General features: G+C 29.2%; 1 pseudogene; it reads left to right on the plus strand.

The window, feature by feature from the left end:
- The window catches only part of LOC130981065 (isoflavone-7-O-methyltransferase 9-like), a 40,538-nt pseudogene extending 27,444 nt beyond the window's left edge, over positions 1-13,094 (plus strand).
- Positions 13,095-14,133: the final 1,039 nt, after the last annotated feature.

Genomic DNA, 14,133 nt, shown 5'->3' on the forward strand with positions numbered 1-14,133 from the left:
AATGGTTTGATTGGGTATATATATGAACTGTATGGTTGATAAATAGTTATGTTAAATAGTATTTTTTTAATTAACAATCCAAACTAAAATAATTGTGTATTTTTTTCTCAATTATCAAGTTAATAAAAAGTTAAACATTTTTTGTCATAGATATGCTCTTATACCTTCATATAAGCTCTCATAATATTAAAGTAAGAAATTTTTTTGGCATTGTAAATATATATGCATATTCTGTACTTTTATAGATCCAATTCTAATTGTTACAATACCTCTCATTGCATTTTTTATAGTGAAAAGTTTTGTTTACACTGATCTTTTCATAGGTAATTAGACTTAACTATATTAGACACTCAAAAGATTAAGTGATATGTTATTAATAAGCATGGAGATGCACTTACAAACATGTTAACGATAAACTTTCAAACCATGATTCAAGAACTCTCAAGACATATAAAATGTCAAAGCAATAGAATGTATAGGAACTATATACCTGTATTCTCGCTTATCAATCTGATAAGAAAGTGTTTTAAATAAGTTCTTTGAAAGAAAGTTTGTAAACATATAAATTGCAATAGCCAATAAAATGTTAGATTTGTGTTGAGCTTTATTCATCAATAAAGAGACTTTCATATGATAGAGCATAGCAACATTAAGCAAGAAAATAAACATTAAGTTGGCAATAAAGATGCCAGCTAAGTTAAGATATCTGTTAACCTGATAAATTTATCCCACTAAGCAAATAGGTTAGTTTCTTTTACAACTTACTTATTACAGTACTTCATATTATATAAAAAAAAGGAACTTAATTAGAGTACAATATCAGGAAAATAGTAGAAAATGACAAACTCAAAGAAAACATTAAGGATGTAAATTCTGATACAAATGGATCCCAATTTTTGAAGCTAATTTCAGCATATATGCTATATCAGTTAGGAAATACATATAAATTATGATATATAGTTTCTCATAAAGACTTTAGAATAACATACAATAGTTGTTAAGACCATGTATATACTAAACTGGGACAATAGTGTTAAAATTCAAATTCAGTGATTTAATATACGTAGAAAGTGGGAATTCCACCACTTTAAGTGTTCTTCTCTGCTAATTTTTTGTATCTAACTTGGTGATGGTGAACTGAGTTCCTCTAGTTGGTTGAGAAGTATCTTTAACTGTTATCAAATAATCATGAGTCAAATACTCTGGAGATTCTGCTGATCCATGACCTCGAAACTGAGATGACAACTCCCAGGAATATCCTTGATTGCCTTCTTCAATTTTCCAGATGAGCCACCTATAACTGTCTGATTTAGCATGAACAGCAGCATAATACAAACAACCTTCACAGATTAAAAGCCGCTGAATCATAGCTCTGGCTTCCACAGGGATCAAAATGAATCCAAACTGATTGGTAAAAATTGAAAAGTGAACAATACACTGTGGACTTGTCTGTGCATGATTGTTCCAATTCAACCAATAAACGATGCCATGGTTAACAACATACCTAGAATCAACACCCTGAACATATGGAGGGCAGGGAAAATTACTATCCCAATGGCCAGTCACTGATGAGTATGAAGTCAACCATGATTGTGAGTCAAGAATTTTCTTCTTATAAATATTTATCCACACATACCCAACCGAATCAGGAAAGTACAGGAATGCATAAGTGGAGGCACAAATACAACAATGATGTTGCATAGGATCCGGAATTTGTGTTACCTGATCAGTATTAGGATTCCACACGATGAGATTACTTGGGTGACTAATGCATGAATACCTAATGGCCATGCAACCATTATCAGTACCGATCACCTCGAATTGGCCCTGAGAGTTCCTCAAGAATGGGATGTGCAGGCGTTCATTCTCACCAGTATCCACATTAAATCTAAAAACCCAACTCCCCAATGATCTTCGTCCCTTGACACCAAAGTGAACATAAATGGAAGCTGGCCTCTTCTTAGCAGCATGTAGATGCTTCAAGACAAACTCCTCGGTACACAGGGTTCTGCTACGACCAATCGTATTGACATCGGCTCTAGCAAAAATCTCCAATATGAGGTCGTCTGGCAGCAATATTTGAGGTTTGGAAGGTGGATTAGCCATTCTAAAATTTGGTTTGCTGAAGGAAGAAAAGAAGGCTATTACCACTGTCAATTATACGTATAACTCGAATATAGTAGAATGTATATGGCTACTTGTCATATTAAGAAAGAGACGTTAACCTTATATAAACTACATAAGTGGTATGTTACACAGGGGCATAATTACTTGGGGTTATACTTTTCAGGTTATTTTTTTCATATCCAAATGTTATGAATCAGGTAACAATAATGGTTGCAGGAAAAAAAATTCATTACTAAACAACTGTTCAAGTTTAGTTATAGCACTACTAATCCGGTTTGGTTATTTCAACTTAGTAATTATATTTAATAAAGAGATTCAGAAGTATATATTTACACACAACAACATCCCAAAAACTATAAGTTATCAGGTTCACTTAGTTGATATTAATGCATGGTTTAAGTATGGGTCAGATAAAGCACCACTTTGGAAAATGGGAGTTCTTTCTTTCAGTCTGGGTTCTGACTTGGCTTAAAATTAGTCAGGCAATGCAACTACAAAAGGCACACTTCTGGTAAACAACTGCAGTTTTTTTATTGGGCAAAAGCTTCTCATATCTGATAACAATAAACACACACATAGGAATTGCTGCTCCATGTTTATTAAGCAAAAAGAGTTACCCTATTCCATTTGTTGGAGTTGGATATCACACTCTTAAATACTTTCCAATTTAAGAGTAAGCTGCTTCTTTTTTCCCATCAAATCATAAACAAAGCTGCTATATATCTATCTTTTCGCCGGCATTTTTTTGTCTGCATTTATTACCAAATTAAACATTTGGGGTATTTCTTTTTTAGGAACTTAATCTCGGCCCATGTAATTAAGATTTGCTTGGTTCGACCGAAAAAAATGTTCCTAAAAGTGACCGTACTTCCAAAGTAAGTTAGCTGAAATACTAAAATAGTTTAGTAGATAGACATTATGTTTTCATATATATAAGAGACTTGATTATAAAAAGGTAACTTTAAAGAAAACCCATTCTAAAAAATTAAGCATTTTTTAATAAAAAATAAAAAAAAATGGTCACAATAAATATCGAATAATAATTTTTTGTATGAATTTTATATGTTTTTTATAAAATGTTTTCGAAATTCTTTTTTTTTATCAAATAATAGACTAATTAGCCCAAGATTCATTAATATTTCTAAACACATTAATTCTATGTCACATCCTAAATGTTTATATCCTAAATCTGTCTGTCATTTATATTTTAAAGTTGCACTTTATATTGTGTACTTTAAAAAAAAATAGCTTATTTTGTATATTTCTTATAAAGCAAATATAAATAATTGAGTATAAAATGTTTTTTTCTTTCAAAAGTGAATTAATAAATTTTAGTTCTTTTCATTAATTATTGATGATGTTTATAAAAAGGTTGATTAAATAATATTATGTAAAGAAGTAAAGAATATTATATTTTTTGTATGTTTATGAAATTCAGTATACAAAATTTAACTCCGTGCATTACAGAAAAAATTAAATAGTTAAAATCAAACTTCATAATAATAATAATGGTAGTTCAAATAGTTTGTACTTAAAAAATGTAGCTGACTTTGGAAATTTTTTTTTTATAATAAATACATAATTGAGTATAAAATGCATTGAACTTTAAAAAGCGAATTACATACTAAAGTTTTTTTTGGTTTTCATGCTTTATTTGTAATATTTCTAAACAGTTTGATTAAGAGATATTAATTTTAGGAGTTTCAACTGAAAAAAATTAAATAGTAATTAGAATCTTTTGTATTCAATCTGTGCATAATTTTTTATGTTAGTATTTTCATAGCATTTATATTTCGTTATATCAAATTCCATCTTATGTATTGTATTTTAAAAGGTAGATTATTTTCTATATTTTAATTATTGGAAACATAAATAATTGAGTACAAAATGAATTTGACTTTAAGGAGTGATTCACTAAGTGTCTTGTTGTTGTCATCTTTTGTTTATAATAGTTCTAAAAAGATTGATTAAGTAGAAATTCAATTTAGAAGTAATATTTTGTTTTATATTTGTGATCTTTGATAAACAAAAGTTGGCTCTGTAAAGGAATTGAGAAAAAGTTTTAAATATTTAAAATCAAGTTTCATAATAATGATAGTTGGCACCTATTAACTCCATAAAAAAACTGACTACAAATCTTACTTTTTCCAATTACCAATGCAGTATAGTTAGAAAGGATATGTAATTTGTAGTGATGTTATTATTTTGTTATCGAGTTCTATTTTTTTTAACGGAAAACACTAAATAGATGAAATTTAGGGTACATGTAAGGGTTTTCACAATCCGTTATTCCTTTATATAGGGGTTTATGCATGTGTTATGTTCACTTCATTGTCTTAAAGTTCAATTCAAATAGTTTTAACTTTTAAAAAGGAACTAATTTTTTATAATTTCGTTATAATAAACAAACAGAAGCCACTTCGATAAAGAGGTCCAAAATGTCTTTTTTTAAAGATATTTTTTAATAATTAAAATTTAACATATATAATCGATTAAATCATGTTATTTTTATTAAAATTAGGGCAGACAATTTAATTTGATCGAGAAATGGTGAATCAAATTTTGAATTGGTCTAAATTACTAATTTTTTTTATAAAAGGTAAATAACTAAATTTGTTTTTATTTTTTATGTATTATGTATAATATTTCATATAAGATTGATAAAGAGATATTAAATTTAAGAGTGAATCAAAATGATTTTTTTTTTTACTTTTGAGATTTGGTATACAAAAGATAACTCCCAAAAAAATCAAGTTAAGAAACATTAGATATATAAAATAAAGCAACATAAAATTGCAACTTATATTTGCTATTTTAAAATTATCATTTATATTTTGTATCATAGCCGTTTTATTAATTTTATTATATAAAATTGCACTTTATATTTTGTTTAATAAAAAGTATATTATTTAATATATTTTAATATTAACAAACAGAAATAATTGAGTACAAAATAAAATTGACTCTAAAGGTGGTTCACTGAATGTTTTCTTGTTGTGCTGTATTATTTATAATATTTCTAAAAAGCTTGATTAAGTAATATTTAATTTAAAAGTGATTGTTTTTGTATTTCTGATATTTGATATACCAAAGTTGACTCCAAGAAAAATTTGAAAAAAGTTTAAATATTTCAAATCGAGATTTATAAGAATGGTAATAGACACTTATTAACTCCATCGAACAAAAAACATTTAGTAATAGTTCTGTTTTCTTTATCTTGTTTTATATATAGTTGATTTGTTTTATATAATTATTTAGTAACAATGCTCTTAGATTTCATATTTTTTTTTATCAAATGGCAGAACAATCAACAGAAGTTTCATCACATTTTTTTGCATCGCTTAATAACTTATTATGTCTTAAGAGTCTTGATTTTTTTTTGTCTGTGATTTTCTTTAGTTAAAAATACGTTATGACTTAAAACGAATGATAATTTTTTTTTATAATAATGCAAACAAATAATATTCGAAAAGTTGATGTTTTAAAATAAAAGACACCAAAAAGTTATATAAATAAATGAGTCCAACTGCATATTTGACTTAGAGCAAGGAGTTACATTTTGTTTACTGCATTATGAAAGTCAATTAAAAAAGAAAAGAAAATTTAGAGTAAAAGTAAATTACAAAACGTTAAAACTTTGATATGACATTGTTCATGGACACCCAAGGTCATTACAGCAATATACATAAGTTCATAACACTGAGTTTCATAAGGATAAATACCCATAGCAACTAAACTAAAGCCAACAAATGCGTACAATCACATTACATATCCCAAATTGAGTACAATCACTCAATCCCGCTTTCAAAGATGCTCTCAATGCCAGAAACCTGCATGAGTGCAACAGGATTTACAATATCAAATATTGGGTTCTACAATGCAACAGAATTTGCAATATCTTATTGGGTTCTAATGGAATCTTGACCTTTGATAGTGAAACAATAGCAGCTCCATTCCCATCTAAGTCAAGGTCATTATTTCCAGTTGTAGACACTACGTTTGAAAGGCCTCGTTCAACCCCCTGCATCACATGAATTCCAATTTTAGTTACGAATACACCCTTTAAGAGTATGGAAACTGCAATGGACAGTTTAATAATGAGTCATAATTTAAATACGAACTCCAATATCTATGGAAGAACTGTGGGATGAATAGAGATCAATCAGTGCCTCATCATCACAAATCTTAACAGCATTATAAGCTTGGTCCACAGATGTCAGATTTTTCTGAGATAGACAATTTAAAAAGAACTACACTCAATCTAAGGAATGAGAAAGAAAGTCATTAAAATTTAGAGAAAACAATTTTTAGTCAAAATAAGAAAAAAAGTAACAGGAATCGGCAAATTAAATGATACTCTTTGCTCTTATCTTAGTCATCTACATCCCTTTCTGTCTCTGAAATTGACATAAAAACTATTCCACATTAAATAATGAACACAAAAGAATCATTTACGCAAGTTAGGCAATCATATTGGCATTTCAACCCAGATAAAGGATATGCAAACATGTGTATCTAACCTGAGTTGGGCAGTTGTATTACACTGATATTATCATGTTATTTAAAACCATAAATAAGAAGATCTTGAAGCTTGTACGTACTGATCATAATATTTAAGAATTAAGATCTCAGAGTTTGTTAGGTGAAACCGAAAGGGTATCCGTGATCTGCAGGAGAACAAATTTTGACCAAATGAAGAACAAATTGAAAAGACCAAAAACTGAGCAGCTACACTAATTCTAATTAGTTGTAAAACACAAAAACAGAACCTTGAAAAAATTATCTCTTACAGAATTATTTTTTGCATTACTTCATGATCTTCATTATTCCAAAATTATGTCTTATAGAATTTCCAAAAACAAATCCTTTTTATTCAAACCAATTCAAGCTAATAAATGAAAAACTCAAAACATCTTTTGAGAAAATTTATATTGGCATATGTAAAGTGTTAGTGATGAGAGCATTCACATATCAAATGAAGAATATCTAACAATGTGATGGTGGGAGCAAATCTGAAACACTGTTATGTTAGTCATGGAATCAATTAGTTAAAATGAAATGAACATACAAATGCTTATTCTTTCTTTATATGTTATAGAATAAGGGCTGCTGACTACATGAATCAAACCCAAATAAATAGAAATATCAAGAGTACCAAAGACGATACAAAAAAGTAAAATAAAATTTAATCAAGATCCAAAAATGAAATGATAGAATAATACCTGTATCTGCTAGGTTACTTTGGGGAGATTTGATATGATTCATTTTCAAATGCATCTGACTGGATAGAGTAAGGTGAGTTTACAGGGGGAACTGATGGAAACTCATTCTGATGATGCTTTCAGGGAGTGACTTCAAACCACAGAAGCTTGTTTGTGTGCTCCCCTCAGTTGTCGCGTCATTCCACCATTGCCGACATCGAGATCTCCTAATCTTCTCCTCTTCAAGTGTAGCACACCATTCTGCCACTACGCTCTTCCAGAAAAAAGATTTAACGGCAGAGAAGAAAAAAAAAACACAGCTCGATTCGTCAATCATGAATATTCTTTCCTAAAAAAATTGAAGAAAACGATACTCAAAGAAACATGCAATTAAAATCATCATTCAGCTCAAACTCGAGGTTTCTCAACCAAATTCATCTCAACGCAGAAAAAGCAACAGGAATAGCAATTCAATGCAGTGAAAGTGAGAGAGAGTGTGCGACGACAAAAACCTTCCAAAGACAAACCTTCAGAATTCTTCTTGAAAGAGAGTTTGTCTGTACTGTATCAAATAACTCTCTAAAATCAGCATTAATCCATGTAATGATCAAAATCTTATACCATGTCAGATCACCATACAATGCTTCTGCAAATTGTGCCTGGCTATGATGTCTTTGAAACTGCCATAATATAAAGCAATTCATTATTGATTACTATCTCTGTATATTTTCTTTGACTGTAAGAAATTATGTAAGAAAAATGATGCCTACAATTATATAAAAATTATGACTTTAGTAGCAAATATATTCTAAAGCAAAAATGGTAAATTGATGAGTGAAAAAAAATCATGTTTATTTTTGTAAGAAATTTATATTTTCTTCACATCTTAATTTGCCTTCTTATCTCACAAAGATTTTGAGAGTTAAAAGGAAAACAAATAAACAAATAAGCAATAAATATAGATCACAAACTAAACAAAAATCCAAATCAAGCATGGGAAAAGGTCAACAATAGTGAAGGATAACAGGATCATACTCACAGATCATCTCAATTCTAAAATCACAAAAACATGTTTACATCAAAATAAATAAGTTTGCAACAAAAACTTAATCCCAGAAAAGCCAGTAAAATTTGAAATGAAAAGTTTCCAACTTAATGGGTAGAAGGAAAGAATATACGGTACAGTTAAAACACCATGTTTTATTTTCAAACTTATTGGGTCAAGCAAAAGCAATTAGAATTCTAAAAGATGCATTTCACAAAATCTATTTCTCCTCTATTTGTAGTAAAAAATGAGGGATAATGGAATGTGGAAAGCACAAAAACAACGTAAATAATATATAATCTAATGAGGGATATCCTTGGAAAGACGTTCCTCTATAATAATTGAGATGATTCCTTTCTAAATAAACAATAGATGATTATTCTCATGTTAATTAAATAGATAATGTATTTACCTCTTGGACAACACCACCATGAAACTTTTGTTTGAAGGCACTAAAGACTTTTGACGCTAACGGAGCAGATGCAATCATAGTAGGCTGGATTTTAAGCCTGCTAAGATCAAATTTCAAAATGAAGATGTTTCAAATTCTATAGTTTACAGAAATTAAAAATGAAAAAAAAATCATGCATTATACAATAGCCAAAAACTTGTTTAACAAAAAAATGGAATTGCATAATTCAACTTAAAACAATTACCTTATCATAGTTTGTTGTATCTTGGCAATAAGAGGTTCACAGTACTCTTTCAATAAGCTTCCCATATATGACGCTGTCATCAACAACAAACACATGAAATTATCTACATAGATGATAGAGTACTATGGATATTTTCATTTTCTTATTCTTCTTCGTTTTTCATATAATTGAGTCCTCAAAATATGTGTATAAAAGACAAAAAAAATTACAAAATAAAGGATAATTTAGTAATAGTTTTGAAAAGTTAACAACCACCCTGATCAACAATCAAAAGATTTATTAAAACTGCACTCATAAGAAACTAAAACTTGACATTAAGTAATGAAAGAAAACAATATATTAGATAAGTTCTCTATTATGTATGCAATCTAATAATTCAATGGGGGCATGTAAATAGATGCACTTTCAAATGCAGATCAATTTTAGGGTTTAGGGTTTAAGTAACGAAAGAATGCATACACTTTAGCAAAGTGCAAAATCAACATGACAAAATTGATCTTTAGACTAATATTTTAAACTTGTCCAATCTCGTGTTTATAAAAGTTTGCATATTCTAAATAGCTTACTATATCCAAATTGAGGGACCATTTCTTGAACTAAAGACGATTATTTACTTATAGTCTTATATAATAACATAATTTAGATGAGATGGTAACTGAACCTTTTGCGAATAACATGATTCTGCTCTTTTAAACTCGGTTTCACCTCATTTATCTTGTGTAACACAGAGTAAAATAAAATTTCTTTTATACGTAAAACAATTATATACCAACATAGCTTTTCATGCGCATCCAGTTTATATATTAAAAAAATAAAAATAAAACACTAAGCAAAAGAAAGAAGAAAAAATACTAAGCAGGTGTGAGAAGAACTAATAAGTAATAAAAGAATTAGAGTCATCACAACACAATAAAATGATTTTAAATTAAAAATAAAAAAAATATAAAAAATGATAGAGGGAAATGGCTAAACTTGGCCACAAAAAATCATATGTAGTAAGTAAATGTTACTCAGACAAACACACACTTGGGTAATTAATACTATAACATGGATTTGGTAATCCTCTAACGTGAGCATAGTGGTAAAGTGTGAAAGAAATCAATCACGTTGGCAATGATATAAAATTGCATAAAAAACAGGAGAGGTATTACAATCAAGATAACGAAATTTCAGGAAATCACCTATACCTTTGGGTGAACAATACCAAAATTGTCAATGTGCTTTTTGTTGTAAATGATTCTATCTTGTCTACCTGCAAAAGACTCGAGCTCCTTCAATAAGCAGTAGAAAAGTAATCAGTAAAAAGTTAGATTTTCTTTAAAAGAAAAAAGGGAGCATAACACATGCAAATATATAAAAACTCAAAAAATCTATGCAACGGACGCCATTACACTTACCTCTAATCACTCAATATAGTAACTTAATTTATCACCGGATGAAACCAAAGAAACGTCATTCTTTTCCATCACTCTGTCCACTAAACATGAAAAATCTGCAAAACACGTGGTAAAGTATGAGAGGCAGCAACATTTGCTTTAAAATGTAGATATCAAACATTTATTACAGTTAAAAAAGGAAAGAAAAATATAATTAGTCAATAAAACAAAAAAAATAACTGATCATCATTTAAGTTTAATTAAACAACCCATTACCAATCTTCATCAACATAAAAACCGTTGAGGCCCTTTAGAGTAATAGTCGTTAATATAAGATCACATATAAATACAGGCATGAATCTCATTGTCACCAACTGAAACAATTGGTTCTTCTAATGCATAGGTAGGGTTGCTCGGCGGCTCGGCCCCATATATCTTTAATGTCTTCATAGGAACATCTAAAAATCCAAGTGAAAATTATACAGTATTAAATAATTCAGGAATGTCCACAAATTATGAGTATATATTGGATATAATATGGATCATCAATCAGTACATGAAGGTGTATAAAACACTTTGAAAATAAAATTAACACCCATAAACAAAACCAAATTTGGGCCAAGTTTTAATAAAAGCACATGCATATATTTTTTTAACCAATCATAATCTGTAACCTACAAAATTTTATGTAAATTTTGCTCCAAATATTAGTAGAACTCAATCCATAACATTCACAGGAAAATGACAAATTCAACTCAATCCATTTTCGACTATGATTAACACCCATAAGGAAAGTGTTTTGTAAAAAATATTTTAACAAAAATAAAATATAGTTTTATTTAGGCAATACCTTTTGTTTAAATCTTTTATGTCTTCAGTGCTGATGTTAGTCTTCCATGCCCTCCATTAGGCCTCGACCACTTCCATCCATCAAACTCCCCTTCATTCCCGGCAACTGATTATAAAGCAAGCAGGTATCATTAAATTACAGGTAAATGCTAAGCAAAGATGACACAATGAATACACAACACCACCACAAAAAAAATATTTCTCCAACAAAATAACCTCAGGTTTCAGCAGCACCACGAACTTCATCTTCTTTAATGTTTTTACTGAAGCATGGATTATCATATACTCGTTAAACAATTCAACACTGACAAATTACTCCATTTCATTGGCATATGGAGAATGAAGTCATGAACTAAGCCGGACTAATGGCAAATCTTCTTTTGTATGGAATCATTAAATTAAAAAATTAAACAATTTCATCATCTTGATTTCAACTTTTAATTAAAAAAATAAACTATAAAAATGGTATCCATACTCTGAATCTCTGCCGGGAGCAACTCCAGCACCCTGTAGAGAACCACTTCCACTCCCTCAACGCCGTCTACGCCCTTCTTCAGCCTCCTTGCTAGGCCTTCCACGTGCCCATACATTGAGTAAAACTTAATGAAGATCCTCAGCCTCGTAGCAGCGGCAGCCACCCCATTGGACGATGCTTCGGCGTTTTTGGTGATGCCATTTGTGGAGGTGTTGTCACGGGGGATCGACACCGTCTGAGACATTCCGGCAACAACGGATGAGAGAGAATCGCCGGCGACACACCTTCTTCTTATTGGGAACGCAATCTCCTGTTTTCCCGCTCAAGATTTTCAATGGAAAAAGATTTCAGAGGATGAGAATGAGAGTTTTAGAATGTCAGGGGGGTTCGAAAAAAAGAGGGTAGTTATGAGAGTGAATGGGAGCATGAGGAGATAGATGAATTAGGAAATTTGTTTTATTCGGCCAAATTTGAGCGGAAAAATTCCCGCTCAATCAGCTGTACAACCACTTCCTTTAAAATCAAATTTGGGCGGAAAATTTAATTGGGATTGCTGCAATATCTTCTTTCAAGTGAAAGAGAGGGTTTGAGCGTAGAACAGTTTTAGAATTTGAATGGAAAATTGAAAATTTTTGAAATCAATCTGAAGGCGCGCAATCATCCTATCAAAAAGCTAGTATTTTCACTTTCTCCAGCTAAATGGTGGTTTTGGGATTGCTGCTCGATTCACTCCCTTCAATCCACTGGACAAACGACTCCCCTGAGAACCTTACACCAGGTAAGAAGTTCTTGCTGAGGATGGGATTGCTGATGCCACTCTTGTCTTTGTTCCAGCAAAAAGCGAAAAGCAAAAGAACCTTGCAACAGTGGAAAAAGGGCAGGATACGTAATTACTAATGTATATATAGAATAGGATTGTAATTTCAATAGAAATAAAGATACGTCTCAATTGGAGAAATGCCAAAAACAGTTGAAAAATGGACAGGTGTTGAAATATGTGAACGGGTGTCACTGTTTTGCAACTCTTCTTTTATATAATAAATAGATCATGAAGAGGAAAAAAACAAAACTACATTGGACAGTTGTCACTCTCTCAGAGACCCTCTAACAGTGTTAAATAGTGTGTGAGTTTACTGTTTCACTAGTTAACTATTATATATTAATTAGATAGTAATAAATGAAAATGAAGATGAGCATGATGTAATGGAACTAAAACTATTTTCTGATATAGCTGCAATGACTCTTCTTGATGGAAAAGAGAGAGACGAGAAAGATTGGAAAAAACTCTTCTTGAAAGCAGGCTTCAAGAACTACAAAGTGTTTTCCATATTTGGCTTTAGGTCGCTTATTGAGGTTTATCCTTAATTAAAGAGATCATGTAATTTAAGAAGCAATCTCTAATGTCAAAATAAACTAGGGTTGCAAATAATAAGTCATCATTCTTGGCAACACTATTTGCTTAAAGAGCAAATAGTTGACTACCAAATAAAATGTACGACTATGTTATGTGTAATATTTAATTAAGGAGGTCACTTAAATAAAGACGTCTAAAACGTCTTTTTTTAAAGATATTTTTATATTGTGTTTTAATTTGTTTCTGTATAATGTATTTGGTGTTTCTCATCACATGTTATTAAATTCCTCAAAAGATTTTCTTTCCAAAAATAATAAAAAACATTTAATTTGGACTAAAACAAAAAGGTAATAAACTAACTATTAGATTTTTTTTAAAAGCTTATTTACATAAAAAAATATATCACATTTATCAATATATATATATATATATATATATATATATATATATAACAAGCTCTTAAAATTTTTATAAATAAAAAAATAATTAATTTATATTCGTATAATATATAAAACAATTACTATATTATTATTATATTATAGATTAAAATTTATTAATTTAAATTTTATTTTTATTTTTAATATAAGCATTAAAAATAAATAATTTTTTTATAACAAGATGTAATGTCAAAATATATATAATATTAATTAGTTTTTAAAAAATTCTAAAAAGATGGTTTTTTCTAATAAAGTGTTATTAAAAAATTAACATTATAAAAATTAATTTCAAGATATAATAGGTTATTAAATATATTTAATACAAAACACATTAAATATAAATTTTTATTGAGTTTAAATTTTAAATAATTTTTAATTGAATTTCGAATATTTTTATTTTAAAGAGTTAGAATAATTTAACATCATTTTTTTCGTATCTTTTTAATTGAGTTTTTTATTTTTTAAATTATAAACCTAATTTATAATTAAGAATAATGTTTTAACACCACCAATTAGTCACACATATAAAAATACAAGAATAATTCTATTGTCATAATTATAATCTAACTTTATAAGCAATATAATACAATGAAATTATATATAAGTAATTGTA

Source organism: Arachis stenosperma, chromosome 5 (assembly GCF_014773155.1).
Source record: "Arachis stenosperma cultivar V10309 chromosome 5, arast.V10309.gnm1.PFL2, whole genome shotgun sequence".
NCBI classification, from domain to species: Eukaryota; Viridiplantae; Streptophyta; class Magnoliopsida; order Fabales; family Fabaceae; genus Arachis; species Arachis stenosperma.